The 18063-nt window shown below is 47.4% G+C and overlaps 1 long non-coding RNA gene across 1 annotated transcript; it reads right to left on the bottom strand.

Annotated features, from left to right (window-relative positions):
• Positions 1 to 6990: 6990 nt before the first annotated feature.
• LOC115076212 lies at positions 6991 to 17851 on the bottom strand. The gene is made up of 3 exons (XR_003852698.1): positions 17817 to 17851; positions 14795 to 14841; positions 6991 to 7100 (listed from the first exon to the last, which is right to left on the bottom strand). It is a non-coding gene; the product is annotated as an uncharacterized LOC115076212 (long non-coding RNA).
• Positions 17852 to 18063: the final 212 nt, after the last annotated feature.

The following is an 18063-nucleotide window of genomic DNA, read 5'->3' on the forward strand; positions in this document are numbered from 1 at the left end:
TTATGGATAAGTAAGCGGCTTCCCAGCCCTCTAATTCGCAGAGGAGAAATGCAACCAAACAGTAGCCATAACGGGGATATGGGAATGACGACCCCCAGCAAAGACTCCAAATAATGAGTCACTTTGGTCCAAAATTTGTGAATAGTCGGACATTCCCAAAAAGCATGAAATAATGTACCCCTGGCATGCCCGCAGCGAAGACAAGCCGCCGAGGACGAAATCCATAATTGGAAAGCCCTCTGCGCTGAAACATAGCTGCGCCATAAAAATTTATATTGCATTTCTCGAAAATATGAATTAACCGAGAGCCGGGATATCCGCTTAAAGCCCGCTTTAATAATATAAACATTTACTGCAAACACCCCGTCCCCATTCCATCTATAAACCAGCACAGAACAAATATCCACCGGCCCCAGAAGCCGGAGACGCCGATAATACTGAGATAGCATAGGAGGCTTATCTGTATCAAGAGAGAACATGACTCGCAATTTATGAAGGTGAGATATTTGCATGACATCGGGAGGAAGGGATCTAAGATAGTGGTTTAACTGCAGATGTGGAAAGACCTCCCCTGCCGATAGGGCATAGCAAGTCCTAGTTTCCTGGAAAGACATGAGGGTCCCCTCTGGGTTCAGGACATGGCCCAACAGGTCAATACCCCGGTTACTCCATCTCTGAAATGCCGCTGATTGGGAGCCCGGGGTAAAGTCGGGATTTCCCCGGATCGGCAACAACGGAGCACAAATCCGGGGGGAATCCATTAGTCGCGTGAGGCGCCCCCAAGTGGCCCTAAGCGGCCTAATAACTACATTTTGAACCAGGTAGGAGGGCAATGAGGACGCCCGCACTTGCAAGAGGAAATGTAAGGACGTAGAGGCCGCCACCTCCAGATCCGCAGGGAGGCTAACCACTGTAGAGGTCGTCATCAGCCAATCCCGGATTAGACGTAAATTGCTAGCCAAATTATAACGGGCGATATCGGGAATTCCCAAACCCCCCTTTCCCCACCGTTCCCGCATCCAGGCCAAGGGGATACGAGATCTACCCCCCCTCCAATAGAAACTGCATTGTGCCTTGTCCAGCTGCCGTAACTCCACAGCTCAAAGCAGCAAAGGCAAGTTCTGAAATAAGTACAACCACTTAGGCAATATGGTCATCTTGAAGAGCTGGACTCTACCCCCTAACGACAGCGGTAAGTGGGCCCAACTGAGCAACTTGTCCTGAGTCAGTTTTAAGAGTGGAAGGACATTCAATTTATAAAGCCGAGAGAGATCTCTGGGGATTGTAATTCCCAAATAACGAAATGCTTCATCCGCCTGTTTTAACGGGAACTCCCCATCCCATCCGCTCAACAGCGAATCCGGGTATGCCAGGGCCTCCGACTTGTCCAAATTTAGGCGAAATCCTGAAAAAATGCCATAATCCCAAAAATTTTTTAGTAGCGGCGGAAGAGACCGCCGGGGGTCTGTAATAAAATCCAGGACATCGTCCGCAAATGCGGCATATTTAAATGTGGTAGATTGGAAACGCAGCCCCTTTACCGTCCTGGCATCTTGTATGTTCAAAAGCAGGGGTTCAAGTTGAAGTATAAACAAAAGGGGGGAAAGTGGACACCCTTGTCTTGTGCCCCTAGAAATGGAGAAAACCTCGGAAGCAGATCCATTGGCCAGAATCGTGGCTTCCGGGTCGTGGTATAATAAACGGGTCACCTGTATAAAGAAGCCCCCAAAGCCCATCCTCTGTAACACCCAAAACAGATAATCCCAATTCACCCTATCGAACGCCTTTTCAGCGTCAAAACTAACCGCGAGGAATGGGACCTCCATTAACTGACACATAGACATAGCCGCTAATACTTTGCGGATATTAGTTAACCCATATCGTTTCCGTACAAATCCCACCTGGGCAGGACCCACCAAATCTGGGAGCACCAAAGAGAGTCGCTCCGCCAGAACCTTGGCCAATAGTTTATGATCAAAATTTAACAACGAAATAGGGCGATATGACTCGGGATATAAGGAACCCTTGCCCGGCTTTGGAATGAGGACAATATGTGCCCTATTACTATGTGGGGGGAACGAGCCACCACCCGCCAAGGCATTTACTACCTGAACCAGGGGAGGGCCCACCAGATCCCGGAGACACTGGTAAAATTCAGCCCCATAACCATCTGGCCCCGGCGCCTTAAGCTTTTTCGCTCCACCGATGACAGCTTGGACTTCCGCTAAAGACACCGGGCTATTTAAGAGCGCCTGGTGCTCGCCCGTTAATTGAGGGAGTCGCACTTGTGCACAAAACTGGGCACACGCCTCTGGGCTCCACTGCTCAGATGTGTACAGACCCTGATAAAAATCTTGGAACCTATGCAGGATGTCCTTTGTGGCAGTAAGGATGCGACCCGTTGGAGCTCTCAGGGCCGGTATATATCGAGATCCTCGAGCTGCCCTAACCAGGTTGGCGAGCAGCTTCCCAGACTTGTTGCTGGGCTGGTAAAGCTTGTACTGGTAATAGAGAAAGCTCTTACGAGCCCGCTGATGTAACAGCGTGTTGAGCTCCCCCTGTATTGAAAAATAGTGAACCCGAGCCCCCTGCGTGTTCCTACGAGTAAGCACACTCCTGGCCCTCTGCAACTTAGTGGTGAGGGTCAAAATCCGGTGGTTTATCACTTTTTTCCTGTGGGCCATATAGGAAAGAATATCCCCTCATAAGACTGCTTTAGCTGTGTACCAAAACAGTACTGGATCATCGACATGTTGCTCATTCAGGGCGGCATAATCTACCCAACGTGCGCGCAGGTACTCCTGAAATTTAACATCCTGCGCCAAATAGTAAGGGAGCCTCCAGTGATAAGCTGTAGCAGGAGGACTTCCGATCTGCACCTCTAACCCTACCGGGGCATGATCCGAGATAACAATCTCCCCAATAGTCGCCTCCCCCACCCAAGATAGACAATGTGTGCTAAGCAAAAAGTAGTCTATGCGGGAGAGAGTACCATGTGCCCGAGATATGTGGGTAAAATCCTTTTCCCCCGGGTGCAGGAGACGCCAGACCTCCACCAACTGCAAATTATGCTCCAGGTAGGCCGGACCTTTACCAAAATTTGCTCTCGCGCCCGAGGGCGAGGACCTATCCAACTGATCATCCCTAATGGTGTTAAAATCCCCACCAAGAATTATACAATCATCTACATACGGTAACAGCAAGCGATGGAGTTCCTGATAAAAAGTAGAATCATGATTGTTAGGAGCATAGAGATTGCATAAGACTACTTTTGTACCATGTAGTTCAGCAACCAGGATAACATACCTACCCATCGGATCCCTGATGTCTGACTGAACCCGGAGAGGAACCTGGGGGCTAATCCATATGACCACCCCCGCTGACTTCGTAGTCCCCGATGCATAATAAACTGTCCCGCCCCAGACTCACTTAATTTGTCATGTTCGCTATCTGTCAAATGGGTTTCTTGAAGGAATGCTATACTGGCTTTCTGTCGTTTAAGAAGAGCTTTAATTTTTGTTCTTTTAATTGGAGAATTTATCCCACAGACATTCCAAGTAATTAAAGAAGTTGAATTACTACTGAGACTTCATGAGAAGTTGCCCCATATGGTATGCAAATGCATTCCTATGGCAAGGGTTCTCCCAGCCGAAACCCCCGCCACAATCATCCACAGACTGAGTGAGAGTGTGCAAGAGATTACAGAATTGCGCGTACACACACGAATGGACCCCATGTATCTTCCTACCAACCTCCAACCCCCCCCCTCGAAATAAACCCCCCCCCCTTCCCCCCCCCCTCGCAATTCCCCTGGCGAGGACTACTCCCTGCTCCCATAAAGAGATCACTACCATGTTAGCACACCCACCCCCCTCCCCCCCCCACCTGCATCAAGATACCCACAGTAAATCAGAAAAACAGATAAGAAGGTGAACAGCAACGAGAAAATCAAAGAATACCATACATAAGATCAAAAGGCCCCCGTATGAAAACAGTCACCCAGCTCTGCAAAAATTTGAAAAGTCTTGCATTCGGACTGTGACCGGCCTATGAGCAATCATAAGCAAAACCTGTTATAAGGGATATAAACAATTATAAGCCCAAACAGAGTTTCAGTCCGTCCAAAGTCACATGTGAGCAACGTAACAAACCCTGGAGAAAAAGGAGAAACAAAGAAAAACGGAGGAAAAATGATGAAAAAACCAAACAACTCACAGGAAAAAAGCACAAGACCCTCAGGTCAGTCTATAACACAAGTCCAGCATCAAAGGCAAAAGGCCCCCCCAGGCAAAGCCTCCGCAGGAACTCCGAGAGGCAGGTAAGGAAAGGAAGAAAAAACCCCAACTCTCCACGCCATCTGCGGGCCATGCTCCAAGTCGTGCCCCTCGGGAACAAACGAACTCCCGGGAGGTCCTGACACATGCTCCAGGTAGGCCGGACCTTTACCAAAATTTGCTCTCGCGCCCGAGGGCGAGGACCTATTCAACTGATCATCCTTAATGGTGTTAAAATCCCCACCAAGAATTATACAATCATCTACATACGGTAACAGCAAGCGATGGAGTTCCTGATAAAAAGTAGAATCATGATTGTTAGGAGCATAGAGATTGCATAAGACTACTTTTGTACCATGTAGTTCAGCAACCAGGATAACATACCTACCCATCGGATCCCTGATGTCTGACTGAACCCGGAGAGGAACCTGGGGGCTAATCCATATGACCACCCCCGCTGACTTCGTAGTCCCCGATGCATAATAAACTGTCCCGCCCCAGACTCTACTTAATTTGTCATGTTCGCTATATGTCAAATGGGTTTCTTGAAGGAACGCTATACTGGCTTTCTGTCGTTTAAGAAGAGCTTTAATTTTTGTTCTTTTAATTGGAGAATTTATCCCACAGACATTCCAAGTAATTAAAGAAGTTGAATTACTACTGAGACTTCATGAGAAGTTGCCCCATATGGTATGCAAATGCATTCCTATGGCAAGGGTTCTCCCAGCCGAAACCCCCGCCACAATCATCCACAGACTGAGTGAGAGTGTGCAAGAGATTACAGAATTGCGCGTACACACACGAATGGACCCCATGTATCTTCCTACCAACCTCCAACCCCCCCCCCGAAATAAACCCCCCCCTTCCCCCCCCCCTCGCAATTCCCCTGGCGAGGACTACTCCCTGCTCCCATAAAGAGATCACTACCATGTTAGCACACCCACCCCCCCCCCCCCCCCCCACCTGCATCAAGATACCCACAGTAAATCAGAAAAACAGATAAGAAGGTGAACAGCAACGAGAAAATCAAAGAATACCATACATAAGATCAAAAGGCCCCCCGTATGAAAACAGTCACCCAGCTCTGCAAAAATTTGAAAAGTCTTGCATTCGGACTGTGACCGGCCTATGAGCAATCATAAGCAAAACCTGTTATAAGGGATATAAACAATTATAAGCCCATATAGAGTTTCAGTCCGTCCAAAGTCACATGTGAGCAACGTAACAAACCCTGGAGAAAAAGGAGAAACAAAGAAAAACGGAGGAAAAATGAAAAATGATGAAAAATCCAAACAACTCACAGGAAAAAAGCACAAGACCCTCAGGTCAGTCTATAACACAAGTCCAGCATCAAAGGCAAAAGGACCCCCCAGGCAAAGCCTCCGCAGGAACTCCGAGAGGCAGGTAAGGAAAGGAAGAAAAAACCCCAACTCTCCACGCCATCTGCGGGCCATGCTCCAAGTCGTGCCCCTCGGGAACAAACGAACTCCCGGGAGGTCCTGACACATGCTTCGAGGGCGGCTCGGCCTGCCCGGCCACTCCGGCGTCGGATCCGTGCCTTTGCAAAAAAAACTTGACACAGCTCCCTCAAAGTTGCAAGGCCCAGGGGGGACCACAAAAACGAGCCCATAACCTGCGCAGGCAACGCTGCAATAAAATACCAATATAGGCAGCCCTGAAACCACCCGGTCCAAACAGTGTCCGAGCAAACAACGGGAGGGCTATAGAAACTTCAGCAGGAGCTCTAAATGGCTCGCTACAGCGCCAATTAACTGCTGGACGAGGCTGTCGCTTCGGTCCCGTCCTCCGTTCCCGCCACGCGCAAAAGGGACCGGGCCTCCTGAGGCGAGGTGAACCACTTTACCCCGGCCTCGGTTGTCACCTGCAGGCGAGCTGGAAACATCAAGGAAGCCCGGATCCCCTGCGCCAAAAGCTGGGTGCAAACAGGTGCCATCGCCCGTCGCTGCGCCGCCACCGCCGCTGAAAAGTCTTGAAAAATAAGGATTCTGTGATTCTCAAATTGGAGCGTGCGGCCTTTGCGCGCAGCAGCCAGGATTTCTTGCTTGTGGGCAAAATTTAAGATCTTTGCCACCACCACCCTAGGTTTCTCAGCGTCGGCCCGCCTAATTCCCAGCCGGTGCGCTCGCTCGATTCGCAGCGGGCCCTGCACTGAAGTCAGCGAAAGTTCTTTGACCAACCAGTTTTCCAAGGTAGACTGGAGAGCGCGCTCATCCAGGGACTCGGGTAAGCCAACAAACCGCAAATTAGATCGCCTTGACCGATTCTCTAAATCTTCAATTTTCGCCGAATGTTTATCCAGCTCGGCCCTCAGAGCCGCCATTTCCTTTTGCATCGTGTGAAGGCCATCTTGCGTATCTGAGACGCGGCTTTCCAGTTCAGTGCAGCGGCTTTCAAATTTGTTAAGATTAGACGAAATATCTGCTACCGCTGTAGAGATGGATTTAAGCTCAGGTCCCAGGGCAGCTATAACTGCAGATTTAATTTCAGCGATCACCGGCGCAGATAGCTGGTCGGTGGACCCAGGCGCGGCGGCCATTTTAGACTCCTGCGGTGGCAACAGCGAGTCTTTCCCTTTTCCTTTGCTAATTTTACCGATCGGGTCGGCATAACCAGGCAGCTAGGACCAGAATAAAGAGGGCAATACCGCCGTCAAAGGATGCGCTCGCAGCCGTTCTTGGCGATGCAGATGGGGGTTGATTTCAGGGATCGGCCGCCGAGAGGAAAGGAATCACATCCTCCACCCTCAGTACATCACGTGATCCCCTGAATCTGGTTCTTCTGTTAACCTTGTCGCTGGTATCGTTTCTACAAAAAGAACAAATGCATTTGAACAGATGTAGTTATATTTGCTACTGCAGTGCTTTGTGTGCAGCAGCTTATATTTATACATTTATTTGATTTATATTCCATTTTTTAACTTTTCAAAGCACATTAATTCAAGTACTCTAGGTATTTCGCTGTCCGAAAAGGGCTTATAATCTAAGTTTGTAGCTCCTCTGCTTAAAGGGGGAAGTTGGCCTCCACCCTATGCTGTAAATGTACCAAATGTCGTAAGCCCCATCTCTCATCCCACAAAAAGAATAAAAGCTCAAATCTGAGGCATCCACCGTACACCCAATGCTAACCCTGTTAGATGAGTCATCATCCAGGTGCAGGATCAATCCCCATTTGCTGCTATCCCACCGGTGAAACTTTCCAAAAAGGCTCCAGCTGATCCCAGATGCTCCTTTACCCTTGGGTGAAACTTAGACCTCGGCTTCCCAAACTGTGGGTCCAGACCCTAAATGAGGTTAGAAAACCTTCAGATGGAGATCACAATTGCCTCAATTGGCAGCCCTCTTCAGGCACCAGCAGCAATAGCATTAGTAGTAGAAGGGAGCATGGGCCCTGTGAGTCAGCACGCAATCACAGGGCACTTCCCTTGCAGGAATTTCTCTGATAAAAGGAAGCCCTGCCTGAGGAGGGATCAAAGTCTCTGCAGGGCCTGCAAGTTTGCACTATCTCACAGGTCCCAAGCTGACCTTCAATGGTAATGCTGCTGCCCCCTGGAAATCACCGTTGGGCTTGGGACCAGCCATGAAGGGAAGGGAAGAATGAATGTGCATGGGCCACTAGAGATTGCCACCGTACCTTTCTCCTCCCCACCAATGAACCTACTCAAGAGAATAAATTTGCCCCTGATATCAGCTTGCCCTCTTCCCACCAGATGTTATCCACCTTTGGCCCAGGGCTCACAGGAAAAGGTTGTTGGGAGGAGGGATTATTTGACGAGAGGGGTGATGGCAGAAGGGCTTGAGGGATGGATAAGGCGGAGAGGAATTGGCTATGGAGGGTGAGAGACGGGGAATGTGAGAGATTTAAGAGGAGTTGGGTTGTGAAAGGTGAATAGCTGAGGCATTGCGAGAGAGGGTTGGAGAGGAGGAGGAAGGGAGGCTGGGAGTTGAGAGAGAGGATGGGGTGAAAGGTAGAGGATGACAGAGCATCAGTTGGGGTTATAAGAAGGGTATGGGGGTGAGAGAGGATCAGCTGTGGGATGAGAGGGGGATTATTATGTTATATTGTAAAGCGCTATGCTGAATTAATGTTTGAATGTAAACCGAGGTGATGTTACCTACATGCCCCGGTATATAAAAATCTGTAAAATAAATAAATAAATCAGCTGTGGGATGAGAGGGGGAAAGGGAGGTGAGAGGAGCAGAGGTTGAGAGACTGAGTACACTGGAGGGGAGGAGATCGAGAGACAGTCCTGTGGAGGGGGTGACGTTGAGATGGATCAGGTAGAGTATGGAGAAGGTAAGGAGTGATTGATGGAAGGAGACCGCACCTCTGCTAATTTCTTTTGCTTGTCATGTGACATTTCAAGTGCTAAAATGGGTTCACACTGGGAAGCCCTGACTTAAAGACAAATGGTGCAGGGAGGGAATGAGTGAGTGGGGAATACCCCTGCCCCTGGCAGATGACCCTTTTGATAGAGTAGGCTTTGGGTACACGGAAGGATGGGGGGAATGCGAGAGGGCCCCTTAATTTGAACTTTTACTCTTTGTGAGTACAAGGGGAAGGGCTTAAGGGATGTGGCTTCTGAGCTATCATTTTGGTCATCTTTAGAGTGCAAAGTTCCTGACTAATGCAACAAGTGAAAAAATGGTTGCTGAATTTTGGTACAGATGCTATTGAGCTCCAAACTTCCAATACAGTTTGGCATTATGGGCTACTCCTAAAACTGCATACATGACGAAGTAATCAACATCTAAAACCAACATTTCAAATGAACAATAATAAAAACATTAATTAAAAGCTTCCTTAATATATAAAGCTTTAAGTTGTTTTCTAAAACACTTTACATATCATTGTCCCCTTAATTCTGCCCATTCCACAAGAATGCTGGAGTTTGAGTCCGCTGCAGCTTATATTCTCGCAAAGGAGGAAAATCTAATAAGTTAGTACCGGTAGATCTCAAAATACGAGAGGGATTATAAAACTGCAGTTTCGTACTTAGGAAGTTGGAGGCATCTGAATGATGAGTAGTCCAAGAAATCATAATTCCCTGTAAGTACCCGGATCAGTCCAAACTACTGTGTTTATGCTGATACTGCTTCATAATCCCTGGTGCCAACTGCAGTTCCTCAGTATTTCTGTGTCTCCAGCAGATGGTGGCTGGTGCTTAAACCTGCAGTTTCTGGCATGTTTTGCCTTTTTTGCTTTTTTTCTTTCTTTTTTCTTAGGAGCTCTCCTCCCAGGGGTAGGGCACCCGGGGAGAACCCTTCCCTTTTTGGTTGAGGTGGACGAGCTCCTTTTTGTGCGCTCGCTCCAGTTTGATCTTTGGGGTGCAAATCTGGTAGTCCAGATCCCTCCCCTTCATGAGGCTGCCTAGGTGGCTTTTGGGCTCTGGTCAGCTTCTTTTTTGGGACTCTATCTCCTTTTGAGTTCAGGCTGGGCTAAAACTGGACAGCTCCCCTCAGCCTTTGGAGAGGAGGGCTCCTGTCTCTGTAGTAAAATTAAAAAAAAAAAAAGTGCCATTTAGTGCAGATGGCAGCTGGGTTGAGCGGTCTTTTCTTTGTCAGGGGGAACATTTTTGAGGGCGATCTCCATATTGGATTGGGGATTCCCGTTCCAGCTGCGTGGTCATGGATCGGGGCCAGGCCTGCCGCACGGTTTCCACAAATTTCAGCCGCCTTTCTCTTTGCTCGGCGCGCATCTCCGGATGTGAATGGTCTTCTCTGAGGCGCCCCCCCCCCCCCACGAAACTTCGGCGACGTGGGGCTGCCTCTGCCACGCAAGTTGCTTCTCTCAGGGACAGCGGTTCCTGCATCAGGCCCTTGAGCCCAAACGGTGGCCAACTTAGCTTTCCCAGCAAGCTTGCCCGTGCTATTGGAGGGGATGGGGGAATCCACCCCGCAACTTTCCCCATTTCACCCGGGCCCTGTAGAGGGGCAGGGGAGCACAGGTGAGGCTCTGCCTCTCAGTTTTTCACAATTGAACAGTGGCAGGTCTACGGGGTCGGCTCCCTGCAGCTTTTCTCTGGAGTTTATTTTATTGCTCCACCGAGCCAATTTGGCAGAGCAGGAGGGTCTGGGGCACCAACAGTAGGGCTGGCCCCCTCTCCTTCATCCCCTGGAGTTCAAACTCCAATGGCTGGCCCTGTTTGCTCCCGGGGAAGTTTGTCCTCTGGGGTTCAGCATCTGTTGTGTCCACTGCGGACAGATTGTGATACGGATGATTCGGTAGGTTTCCCGGAGAACCCCAGGAATCCAGGGCTGCTATTGTCAGGGACCCTGGCTCCTGATCCCAAAGCAGGTGATCCAGATGTGAGCGACCCGGATCATGGGAATAGTGTAGATGACATGCCGGTGTCTGAAGGAGACCATCCCAAGATTCTTCACTTGATTCTGAGAGACAAATTAGCTCCGTTGATTCTGCAAGCCCTCAGTGAGCTAAGGTTGAAACTCCCTCAGACAGATTTGGACCTAGATGGGGCAGATCCAGTCTGGTCCAGTTCCCCATCTGCGTTTCCCTATCATAGGTCTGTGCAGAAGATGGTGGATCAAGAGTGGAGTTTTCCGGAGCCGGTCTGAGGGTGGGTCGAGCTATTTCGAAGCTTTATCCCTTGCCCGAGCAGACCTTGGAGCTTTTTGCTGTGCCAAAAGTGGATGTGGCGGTGCCAGCGGTCACCAAAAAGACAACTATTCCCATGGCGGGGGCTGCAGCTTTAAAGGATATCTAGGATCACAAGCTGGAGGTTCATCTCAAACGGATCTTTGAGGGGTACACATTGAGTTTACGGGTGGCTATCTGTTCCAGCTTCATGCAACGAGTGTGCTTTTGTTGGGTGCAGCAGCTGCAGGGCAATCAGGCTAAGCCCAGCATGGACAGTAATTGCGCTGAATGCTCGGTGGCATCAGTCGCATACTTAGTGGACGCCTTGTATGACTTGGTGCAGACATCTTCTCGGGTGCAGAGTGAGGGATGTGAATACTGATAGGCTTTCTGCATCTATAGTTTCAGGTTCTACTGCAGAGGAGGAGCAGTCAGGGACTTCTCAGGAGGACGTGTGGAGGTAGATACGTCTGTGCGGGCTTCTGAGCGATCACTTGGGAGTGACAGGTGGAGGAGCGAAACAGCAGGGTACAGTGGATGAGTTGTGTGTCTGCAAGGATCACTCTACATCAACTCACATCAGATTGTTGGAGGCAGTCTTTGGCAGGTGAGACTTCTAGGGAGGGGGTCTAAGGGGTCACAGAGGGAATAAGAGGAAGAGGAAAAAGTCTAAAGAACGAAGTTCATCTTCTTCCTCTTCAGATCCCTAACTTGTCCTGAACTACCATTGCAAGATGAATAGTTGACCTGACATGCTCAGCATAACCACTTCTGTCTCAGTCAATCGAAGGACTAGGGGCCACTCCATGAAGTTAGCAAGTAGCTCATTTAAAACCAATCGCATAGTTAAGCTCTGGAATTCATTGCCAGAGGATGTGGTTACAACAGTTAGTATAACTGGGTTTGGATAAGTTCCTAGAGGAAAAATTCACAAACTGCTATTAATTGATAAGCAATAGTAGCTTGAGATTTATTTAATGTTTGGGTACTTGCCAGGTACTAATGACTTGGGTTGGCCACTGTTTGAGACAGGACCCTTGGTGTGACCCAGTATGGCTTCTTATGTTCCTATGTTCTCATATATAGAGATACACTTGCTTTCACACACAAATGCTCTCTAATACATATACATACAGATGCTGTCTCTAAGGCAACCCATGCTCTATCACATACACAGCCACACATGCTGTCCATCAGGCTCAATCTCCCCTTTTTGTTGTGGTGGTGAGAGGCCTGAGCTCAGCAGGCAGACGGGGGCCTCTTATTTTCTTCTTCTGCTGCTGCTAGGCCTCTTCTTTCCTCCTGCTGCTCCACCAGCAGCCTTGAAGCCTTTTCTCTTCCTCCTGCTCAGGCCTGGGGCTCACATGTGTGTGTGTGTGTGGGGGTGGGGGGGGGGGGGATGCACCGAAATGAAAGAAGAGGAGAGCCGGTGGACCCCATCTCACTGGCAGCAAAGATAAGAAGAGGACCATGCATACCGCGACTGGGAGCAGGAGGGAGTCCATTCAACTGCTGCTCCTTCTGTTGTGCTGGCCCCACAGTATCGAAAAATACTCCTAACCAAAAAGCCAGTGTGGGTGGCTTAAGAACAGCTTGGGAGGCTGCTTGATGGATTTAAACAAATGAACAAAAATTAAGGGAAGTTCCTGCTGGTTCTCAGACTTTTTTTGGTGTTAACCAATGCACAAATAAGCTTTAGCAGCTCTGACCTTCTCCTTCCCTTGTTTTCTGCTATGGACCCGGACCTCCAGTGCCGTCCCTCCTCCTGCTTGCCCCTCTGGTTTCCCTCTGTTACCCCCTGTGATGTAGTGCAGGTCTTACCAGTTACTGATCCCATCTGTGTGCTGAAGAACCTTCTACCCTAATAGAGAACCTTTGCTGGTTGGCAACGCGTGGGTCTGCTTCCTCTTGGTGTCAGTATTGAAGCATTTCAGGGCTGCTGTTGCTATAAAGAAGAGGCCTGTGCATGATGTGGCCGGGAGCAGGAAGGAGCCTGTTCAGCTGTTGCCCCTTCTTGCTGGCCCTGCAATATTAAAAAATCACCGGGCTAGCACTTCCTTTAGGCTGATCTTGCAATGATCGCATCATGCACCGGGCCTCTTCTTGCCTTCGCCGCTGGTGGGATGGGGTCCACTGGTGGTGCTTGAGGCCTGCTTTCTTCCTCCTACCCCCGGCGGCCATGAATTCACTTCTCTTCCTCCTGCCGCCGGCAGCATGCGGGATCTTCTATTTTGTTTACCAGCAGGGGGTTGGAACCTCGCCGACATTTAGCTAAATATGTATCGGGAGGCAGCCACAGAGCATTTTGGAGGGCACTTTTTGCCACTTCAAAATTTTGCAGACTGAAGCAGCCGCCTCACCCTGCCTTATTATAGAACCGCCCCTGCCTCCTGTGCATGGAAACCTTTGAGATGTTTGAATGTCTCTATCAGATCCTCACTATCCTGCCTTTCCTTCAGGGTGTACATGTTTAGATCTTTAAATCTTTTAGCATATGCTTTAGAACAAAGATCACTGACCATTTAAGTAGCCACCCTCTGGACAGACTCCATCCTGTTTATATACTTTTGAAGGTGCAGTCTCCAGAATTGTTCACAGATCTCACCAGGAACTTATACAGGGGCAATATCACTTCCCCTTTTCTGTTAACCTTTCATCCTCCTGTGCAGCCAAGCATCTTTCTGAATTTTGTCGTCATCTCTTTGGCCACCTTAAGATCATCAGATTCAGTTACCCCCAGATCCCACTCATCCTGCTTAAAAGAATTCCACCTCCAGCACTGTAGCTCTCCCTTAGGTTTCTGCATCCTAAATGCATTATTCTGCATTTTTTAGCATTAAATCCTAGCTGCCAGCCCTTAGACCATTCCTTGACTTTCACTAGATTCCTCCTCATGTTTTCCACACCTTCTAGGCTGTCCACCCTGTTACAAAGTTTGGTATCATTGGCAAAAACACAAATTTTTCCTAACAATCTTTCCACTATGTCACTCACGAAAATGTTGAAAAGAACCAGTCCAAGTACTGATTCCTGAGGCCCAGCACTAGTAACAACCCCCTCCTTGGAATGAACTACATTTACCTCTACTCTTTGCATCTCCCAGTCAGCCAGTGTCTAACCCACTCAGTCATTCTAAATCTCATGCCAAGGATATTCAATTTCTTTAAGAATGTAAGAACATAAGAAGTTGCCATACTAGGTCAGACCAAGGGTCCATCAAGCCCAGCATCCTGTTTCCAACAGTGGCCAATCCAGGCTACAAGTACCTGGCAAGTACCCAAAAACTAAGTAGATCCTATGCTACGGATGCTAGTAATAGCAGTGGCTATTCCCTAAGTCAACTTAATTAATAGCAGGTAATGGACTTCTCCTCCAAGAACTTATCCAATCCTTTTGGAGCGGCCTCGGAGGGATCGGGGAAAGCTATCGGGCCTCCCCTAGGCTCGGTGCGCGCAAGGTGCACAAGTGTGCACCCCCTTGCCCGCCGACCCCGAATTTTATAATATGCGTGCGGCAGATAAAATTGGGTGTACTTTTGTACAGGTAGCACACACAAATGTACCCCGCGTGCTCTCCTTTAAAAATCTGCCCCTATATCTAGAGCTCGGCCTTGATTCAACTCTCTGGTCTCCCAATCAAAAAATTGATAGATTAAGATAACCTGCTCAATACCAGATCTAGAGTTAGCTAGATAAGACTTATCTGGCTAACTAGCAATTTATTCAGGGATATTTGGCAGCATAGCCATGCTGATGAATATCCTGTGCGAGTAAGCCAGAAAAGTCTTATCCACCTAACTCACTTAGCCAGATATCTTTGAGCCCTTAGCATTCTTCCATCAGTATTGCCTTTGCTATCATCTGGATGGCAGTCCATATATTCTAAAAATGTAATTTAATGCTCACCCATAATGCTTCAGGTAGTGGCTTCTGCCATAGTATGGCTCTTAAACCTGATTCAGAAAATAAAATGGACAATTTAGTTATATTTAAACATATCTGACATTTTAATTTCTAGAAAATAAAGCTTTTGATGGGTTGTACTCAACAGAGATGGGAATATGTATTGTAAACCACAGCCCTGCAATTAAAAATTGATCCACTCTATCTTTTCATTCTTCTTTGGGGGTCACTTAATTTAATTGAGAATTCTTAGGAGGCTTCTCTGCACTTCATAAGTGCAGAGAAGCCTCCTAAGAAACACAGGAAATGGGGTGAGGGAGACTCAACTGACAATACATTGTTAAAATACAAACAAGAAATTGGCTTGGGTGGAATTACAAATCCACATGAAAGGATTTCTTAGTTCAAAGAAAGGGATTTTATTTTTTTTTCAGTTAGAAATTTTATTGTATCAAACTGAACAATACAGAATTGACAGGGCCACACAACGCTGCCCCGCTCATTCATTACAAATGCATAGACACTTTGAGGCAGATTTTATAAATTTGCGCGAACAAAAGTACGCTGGATTTTATAAGATACGCGCGTAGCCGCGTGTATCTTATAAAATCCAGGGTCGGCGCGCGCAAGGGGGTGCACATTTGTGCAACCTGCGCGCGCCAAGCCCGGCTCGCGCTGCCTGTTCCCTCCAAGGCCACTCCGAAATCGGAGCGGCCTCGGAGGGAACTTTCTTTCCACCCCACCCCCGCACCTTCCCCTCCCTTACCCCCTCCCCCCGGCCCTATCTAACCCCCCCTACCTTTTGTTGGCAGATTTATGCCTGCTGAAAGCAGACGTAAATCTGCGCGCGCAGGTCAGTTACATTTGTTTGTACCTATGAATATTCCACACCTTCCCACATATGGTTCAAAGTGGATTACAATTTGGAAGTGCCACAAGAAGTGGCACAAAATAAGTAATCTTACAAGTATCGAGTGTTTTACTTTTCTGATGACTTTAAGTTTCTTGGCTTACTATTTATTGGAGCAATGCACAGGGAGGCCAATATCCAGCACTATTTAGCTGGATGAGTAATGATTTATCTGGCTAAATGGTGGCCACTGAATATCCGGCTATTTTCAGCGGTTGCCACTTAGCTGGATAAGTACTTATTCGGCAAAGTAGATAGCCAGATAACTTGTGGGTGGACAGTGGGTGGATTGGGATGGAGCTATTTATCCAGCTAATTTAACTGGATAGATGCTGATATTCGGATTTATCCAGTTATGTACATTGGATAAGTTAGACCTGCCATACAGCAGGTGATTTCTACAGGGATAGTCAGCAGCATAGCCTGATGCTGAATATTCCATTTAAGTTAGCTGGAAAAGTCTTATATGGCTAACTTAACTAAATGTTTAGTTTTGAATATTGGACCCATAGAAATTAATGATTAATCAAAGTGGTTATTACAAATTTAAATAGTGAATAATTTTCCTGTCTTTTAATATTGTGATGTCACTAGCTATTACAATATATTTCCAATTGTAATGCCATTTTTAAGTCCAAAATTCAAAAGCAGGAGTTCTTGTATAAGCAAGATATTTTTCCAGTGCTCAGGTTACTGTTTTTAATGCAAAATCTTCTAACAATGAAACCAGAAAAAGTTTCCAAGCTTGTTCAGGTTTTTATTTGCCAGTAGAGAATCAGCCACAGAACTGCTCTAGCAAAATGTTTCACTATTTGACAAAAATAAAAGATCTAATTGTAACCAGATTTGCTAAATTGGTCTGTTCTGGTCACCCTGCTTTTTGGAATCCAAGATGAAGTGCAGGCTCAGCAGGAGATTACAATGGTTCAAACTGCAGTTACAAGGCAGTAAACTGCGATTGATAGGCTGATGCAATAAAGTGCGATTGGCTGAATGCAGTTTTCCCCACACTTAAATGAACATTTTGTGCAGGTAAGCATTACTCCCAATGCAGGAAGGAGTAATGCCTTCAAAAAATGTGTGCTCAGCTCAGCGCCTTCGCATGGAAATTCCATGTAAATGAGAGCATTAAGCATTCCTTTCCAATACAGACAGGTGCGTTGGCTGAGCCCACATTTTCTTAATACTAGAAACTTTACTCCTGGTCAAAGGTGTAGTAAAGTTTCTAATACTGGATCCACTGCTGTGGCCGTCCCTACTCATGAGCACAAGCAGCAGCAGCAGCTCCATAGTGCATTTATGGTAAATGCCTTTGAAAGTTGCCCTCTAAAGAACATTAGATTCTAATTAGGAAGTTTTAAGGCGGACATCAGCATAGCCAGAGGAAACAGCAAGACTCTGCCAACAGCAGCCTCAACAACTCTGGAAAAAGTAGCATGCTAAGTCAAAACAAGCTAAGTCTAAACCCAAAAAAACCAGAAATGCTGTGGATCAAGATACACAAATCCACTCCAGCAGGAAAGTGACCCTTGATGGAACAACACTAACCCTTAGCTCTGAAGCCCAGAGCCTGCACTTCATCTTGGATTCCATACTCACCCTCAAACGCCATACCTTAGCATCTCCAACAGCTCTGCCATCTCTGCCCCCTTCTGGATGACATTGCCCTTGTAACTGCTGTTTGAACCATTGTAATCTCCTGCTTAGACTACTGCAAATTGCTCTGTACTGGAATCTCGTAAGTTATAAAATCACATGTCCATGTGTGCACGCTGGGTAGCGCGGGCACATGGACGCGTGCGCATATCTCTTAAAATCTACCCCTAAATGTGTAATCTGCTGTGTTGCACCATAGAGAGCAACTATATCAGAAACTTGCTTTAAACTCCCCAGCTGGAAAAACATCTCACAAACAAACATTTATGATGATGATGAAGACGACATAAAAGACAATAGTAGACAGCACAGATCATTCCACTTCCCGCAGAAGATAATAGTGACCTGACGTAGTGGTAGTTGTGTCAATTAATTTAATAAGCATTGACTTCCTTAAGCACTGATTTTCACAGTAATCTTTGGTGTCCATTTGTTTCATTACTTATTTTTAATACTAACCTGAAACATGTGCAGTTTCTGATGTTTTGCAGAAATATATTTCTGAAAGAAAAACAGATAGGTTGCCATGATGAAGACATATTCTGCATCTTACTTCAATGTAAAAAAGGGGTTGGGGCCCATATCTGTAAATCTGGAGACCCCTGTTTGCAGTCTTACTGCCACCACCATGTTAGTATGATGGCTCCTGGAGGAAGAGCACATCATGGGAAACCCCACTGGGGATAGAGACTGAGCCACTTTCAGG

This window comes from Rhinatrema bivittatum, chromosome 14 (genome assembly GCF_901001135.1).
Source record: "Rhinatrema bivittatum chromosome 14, aRhiBiv1.1, whole genome shotgun sequence".
Lineage (NCBI taxonomy): Eukaryota > Metazoa > Chordata > Amphibia > Gymnophiona > Rhinatrematidae > Rhinatrema > Rhinatrema bivittatum.